Consider the following 6,000-nt stretch of genomic DNA (forward strand, 5'->3'; position numbering starts at 1 on the left):
TGGTTCAGTTCTAGAAGTTCTACTCTGTCCCTTTTCTAAAGTCAAATCCTTCCAGTGTAGCCTAGTTTTATGTCCTCTTTCTCTGATCAGTTTTCATGACTTTCCAGTCAGAGTCATATCTCTGCTCCTTATCTCTAAGTGCCTCCAAGTAAGACTGACATTAATTCTCTAAAGAGTGAACGGGGCTGGTAATTTACACCTATGTCTGGGCTAATACTTAATTGCTGGTGTCTGTTCTCATGTTTGAAGGCATCCTTCTGGTGGGGTGTCCTGAACAGTCATCTGGTACCTGTTCTGAATTGCTGTGGCCTGTATAGGCACCAGTGGGCTACATATTTTTCATAGCATTCTGACGGGAGTATATTTGTTCTACTGAACTGTTGTGGCTTGAATTTAAAACGTTCCCAGGGGCTTCTGTTTTGAATACTTGTTTCATAGCGTGTTGGATTATTTTGATGGGTGTGAAGCCTTTAGGAAGTAGGAATAGGTCACGACGGGTAGACCTTTCAAGGACATACCACTTCTGATTCTAGTATCAGTCTTTGGCTTCTGGACAGCGACAGAGTGAACAGCTGTTCCAACTGATTTTCCTGCCATCAGGATGGAGTCACTCACCTTGCCTTTCCCACTATGATGGTCTGGAATTTCTCGGAAAGCATGATCCAAGTAACTCTGTCCTTCCTTAGTTGTCTCTATTGGGCATTCCTTTTTAAGATGCAAAAATAACTAACTCATGTGGATGCCTTCCCTGCCAAGATGCTCTGCCACACCATAGGCCCAAATAGCTAGGAAGAAGCAGAGTCTGCACTGAAACTCTGAAATTAGGAAGCAGAGTAAATACCTCTCCCGTCTACGTTTCTGCTCTGTGGTCACAACCGCAGAAAACTGAGCTACGCAATGGTAAACTGTGATGATTCCACCTGAGTAGCCTCTAACAAGCATCGTTTTTTGTGTTTGTTTTACTCTTTTGGTTTGTTTGTTGCTTGGTTTTGTTTTTATCACCTAAGGACTCCTGTTTAAAGGTCTGTTCCACTGTCCTTACCTGGTTAACTCCAGCTCCTCTCTCCAGTCTCTAAAGTCAGATTCCTTAAGCATAGTTTCCAGTATCGATCCCCACGGACTTAATTTGTGAATTCCTTGGATATCTGTATTTGTCCTGTCAAAATAACCATATAGAACGGCAGTGCTGTATGTAATCTTATATTTCTGTACAGGGCTGGTTTACAGTTTACTTCAGAAAGCATCTTTTATATTTACACTGCTTGATGCAAAATTCTGGTGGATGCCAGACAGTATAAATGTATTATCATTTCATCCAGTTTTTGTATCAAATTTAAAAAAAAAAACAGGCTTATGAAACACTTAGGAAGTGGAGGCAGGAGAATCAAGAGTTCAAGGACAACTTCCACTATATGAGAGCCTGTTTCAAAAAATAAAAAATAATGAACAATATATAGGATTATGAGTAAGATTGGTTTTCAAGCAAAGAAACAGTCATTTAAAGAATTTAAACAAACCATTTATTACCCAAATTACTGTATTTTCTAAATAGTAAGATACTATAGATTATAAAAATAAAACAAGTTAAAGAATAAACCCACAGAACATTATTTACCTCAGAATACTTCTCTATGGAGAAGGGGACTCAACTGTTTAGATTTGAGGTAATTCCCAGGCTGACACGGTCAGCTGATAAACACTGAGGTGGGGGGGGGCACTCAGATGAACTTTGGATTATATAATTCTGGAACCAACTTTGAAAAAGTCTGCGGCTCTGCATTCTTCAGATTCATTGGCTTTTAGCTACATGGTGTTTGCAAAGGGCTCATGAAACATACACTTCTTTTTTGACGCTGTAAAAATAGACCCACAGAAAGTATGAATACACAAACAAGAACCAGATCAAGTCCTAAATCACCTCAGGTCACTCAGTACCATCTTGTCAGACGTCACAGAAGATATGGGGTAGAATATTTATTAATCTGTTTCTTACTCTACGTGTTTACTTCACTGAATCCTTATCACAAGCTTAAGCCACATACAGTACTCATATCCAGAAAGAATGGCAAAGAACCCACCTTAGTTCATATACTGATGCAAAGCAGGGGTTTTATTCAACTCAGAGAGTCTAATTCTAGAATCCACAGATTGTGAAATTGATAAAGAGTCCTACAATTCCCAGACCTTATGATTGCAGCAATGCTTTTAAGGACTTGAGCCAAGTTCTTGGGGAGGAATGCTTCCTGTCAGGGTGAGTTTCCTCATGGGATAATCTCGGTTGGTGTGACAATGGGAACCGTCCAAAACCCTACTGTTCTTCCAGATGTGAATTTTACCAGCTTGGTTTTGACAGCATTGATTTCTGAGCTCAACAAAGGGATAAAGTTACTGTGTTAAGACATGCTTATGTCCCTAAATCTGTGGTCGAGCTCTGTGTTTCCTTTCTGGATGATGTCTGGCCAAAGCTAAGGACTCAATAAATATTCTCAAAGTTAATGAGCTGTATAAGAAACCAAACAGAAGCAATTTTACTTTTAAACAACAGCAACAAAGAGCACATCGTGAAAAGAACGAGGTTCTTTCCTCAGCCCACAATCAACCCACACAGGCCCTTTGATATGGCAGAAAAGGCACACTGTCAGTATATCAGGTGGATTCTCTCAGATCCAGCTCAGCTTGCAATCCATTAAAACAGATTTTCCTCCATTGCATCCCATGCCTGTAATCTCACATCTTGAAGATAGAGGCAGGATGATTATAATTTTGAGGCCAGCCTGAGCTACATAGTGAGTGAGAGTCAGCCTTCTTTTCTTTCTCTGTGTGTCTCCCTCCCCCCAAAAAAAGAAGGAAGGAAGGAAGGAAGGAAGGAAGGAAGGAAGGAAGGAAGGAAGGNAGGGAGNGAGGGAGGGAGGGAGGGAGGGAGGGAGTGCACTTTCTTGTGCACTAAATAAATAACTATATGCCAGTCTGTTTTACACCATGGCATCCCCTTTTGTGGTGTGTGTGTGTGTGTGTGTGTGTGTGTACATATGCAGGGAGAGGTAGTGTCCTTTTGTCTTTCCTAAGAAAGTTCCCTTTCTGACTAGCTTATAAACGTGGAACACGAGAACATCCATTTATTAATTTATACTTTATTCCCTGTCCATGCCAATCTATTTTTCAAGGTCAATGCTGTTGATGGATTGGTTATTATTTTCACTGTTATGTTATGAGTTACATACAATTTATATTAGATATTTTCAATGTTTGGAAACAAAGCTGGCAAACCTGAAAACGAGATATGCGTTCTCTAATGACTTTCAGCTTCTGTCTGTGTTAATTGAGCCACTAGAAAAAGATTAGTGAAGCCTAGTGTCACATAAGTGAGATTTTCTTCCTTTTCCAGGTATGTGCTCGAGTACACACTCACATGTGTACACATTCAAAACTACAGAAAGAAACTCACATAAACTGCTGGCCTGCGTTACTTAGGAATTTAAGGGTAACTTGAGTCATAACAAAGCATGTAGGACTTCTGCTGGAATTAAGAGGCCTAGAGATAATGCCAATGAATTAAAAATGATCATACCAGGAATGGGGTTTTAAAACTTTTAATTAATTTTTTGCACTTATTTATCTTGTGCATGTATGTGTTTATGTGTGTGGTTGTACTCATAACATGACTCATGTGTGGAGATGAGAGGACAATTTGTAAGAGTCATTTCCCTCCTTCCACCTCCTGGGTCCCAGGGATCATATTTAGGTTCCCAGGTTCACTGAAAAGCACTGTCACCTCCTGAGCTGTCTCAGGCCCACAGAGCAGTTGTTTTTCAAGTCAGGAAGGAATAGTTTCTCAGAGAAGGTTTCTTGAAGTTTACATCTTAACACCCGGGCTCAGGTTACTTAAATACACAAGTCTTTCAAAAGTGTAGGAATCAAAGATATACCAAGACAGTATGCAGCCTTGGCTGACCTGGAACTCACTATGTAGACCAGGATGGATGGCCTTGAACTCAGAGATCCTCTTGCTTCTGCTTTTGATCAAAGGTCTGTGCTCCCACACCCAAGCCAATTAAGACATGCTTGTACCGACTATAGCTCTGCTACTACAGCATGTCTCTGAGGACTGGCATTCATGTTCATTCATAATAAGTACCATATACCATTCTAGTTATTGTGGGGGAAAAGTATATGTTTCTGTTTACAGCCTCTTAACCTAGAACCTTGTCTTCTTGTCTCTAGATGCTTTTGAAAACGCGGTGTCTCGGTGTCTGTTGTTTCTGTTAATCCTGAAGATGTTCACCCGTGAGACTGAATCAGAAACTTGTCCCTGCCCTCACTCAGAGGATGACTCATACCGTGTGGGCGAGGTTTGGAGATGGAAGCTGGCTGTGCTCTCTCTGTTGGTAACCAAGGCAAAGGCATCTTGCTGAGAGAATGCTTGCAAGTACATAGAGAGCTAATCCCACCGTCAGGCCTGTGAATGTTGGTTACCCCTGTTGGTTATCCTTTGCTTAAGTTTAAGTCACGGCATCTTCAGAATTACATAGTTCCAAGATACCAAGATACTGTGTCTTCTGGTCCACATTCCTTTGTCATTGAACAGTTGCATACACTGAACAGGCTTTGGGTAAATGAGGGAAGGACAGGGGACCAAGAGAGAACTTGAGTGCTTGGGAAATAGCATTGAACAATAAGTCAGAAGGTGAGGCCTCTAGAGATGTACCTTTAAATTCCAGATTTCGGTTTCACTGTGTAGGCTTTGGCAGGTTGTCAAAGGCATTTGAGTTTCCCTCATTTCCAATATACCTTAAAGCATCTCTTCAATGGAGAACACCTAGCACAGAGTATCCGGGTTGCTCTCAGTGATTGGCAAGTGACATCTTTTTCTACTATGGTAAATGCTCACCAGGAAAAAAATGTTCTGAAGGTCCTGTCTTAACAGAGCAGAGCCATGTGGGCACAAAAGGGGTCAGAGAAGGACAGAAAGGGCAGGAGAGACTGTCCAAGAGCACATGGGAACACACACAGAGCGAGCGAGCGAGCGAGCGAGCGAGAGAGAGAGAGAGAGAGAGAGAGATGGGGTGGTGACCAGTCCTTTTCTGTGCTAGGTCACCTGCACCCAGAAGTGGCAGATAATGGTGGCAGGTGATGACTTAAGCTGTTGCTAGGTCCGTGGGAGGAGCCTGGTGGACTCACCTGTAAGCCAACAGTAACGATGACACAGAAATGGGTGTATTATCTCCTCTTTGTTCAGTGTAAACTTCATTTGCTATGTGCTTTAAGTACATGACTGTTAAGTGTTTGCAATAAAGGTATACATTAAGTGTATTGTCCTGATTTGATAGCTACAGCACTAACAAAGAGACGAAGGACTATCTTCTAGGCTGCACAACTGGCAAACCGAAGTCCTGCAATTCCAGGCTAGGGTTGCTGCACTTACTTGAGAGACTTTGCTCATCCTTTGTACCTGCCACGTGCTCTGCTGGCACAGTTGTGTCCCTGTAATCGGCATAGTGAAGATCAATGGATAGTTTGGTCACCGTAGGAAAAAAAAAAACCGACTCTTGGACGCCGATTTCCCAAATACCCATGGAATCCCACAGACTCGTCTTTGCTGCAGCTCAGAATCTCTTCAACTGACCGAATTATTTCCGTCGATGTGAATTTCAATCCCATTCAATAGCAACAAGATTCAACTACACAAAGGATGAGCTGTCCTTAGGGTTTTCCAGAGGGGCTTCTGTCATAACTTTTCAGTCAGATGGATCTGAAGAATAAAATTATTACCATCTGTCGAGTTCAGGCAGAGAGGAAACTTGTGTTTTAGGGACTTTTCTTCTGGTGGGTCTCGTCAGGAGATTAAAAATAAAAGATTCCCCTCCCCCAAAATTCCATTACCAAGTCAGGACAGGTCATAATATCAGGACATGTCAGTCAGAGGTGAGTGAGGCATAAACTGCTGAGAAGCAAAGACAGACCCGTAGCTCTAGATGAGGCCAGAGACAGCATGAGGGAGAG

At 41.9% G+C, this 6,000-nt stretch overlaps 1 long non-coding RNA gene across 1 annotated transcript in view; it reads left to right on the forward strand.

The window, feature by feature from the left end:
• The window catches only part of LOC115029255, a 29,266-nt gene extending 24,112 nt beyond the window's left edge, over window positions 1–5,154 (forward strand). The window contains exon 3 of the long non-coding RNA XR_003834835.1: window positions 4,222–5,154. This is a non-coding gene — a long non-coding RNA (uncharacterized LOC115029255). The remainder of the gene's footprint in view (window positions 1–4,221) is intronic.
• The last annotated feature ends 846 nt before the right edge of the window (window positions 5,155–6,000 follow it).

The sequence above is a fragment of the Mus caroli genome, chromosome 14 (genome assembly GCF_900094665.2).
Source record: "Mus caroli chromosome 14, CAROLI_EIJ_v1.1, whole genome shotgun sequence".
NCBI classification, from domain to species: Eukaryota; Metazoa; Chordata; class Mammalia; order Rodentia; family Muridae; genus Mus; species Mus caroli.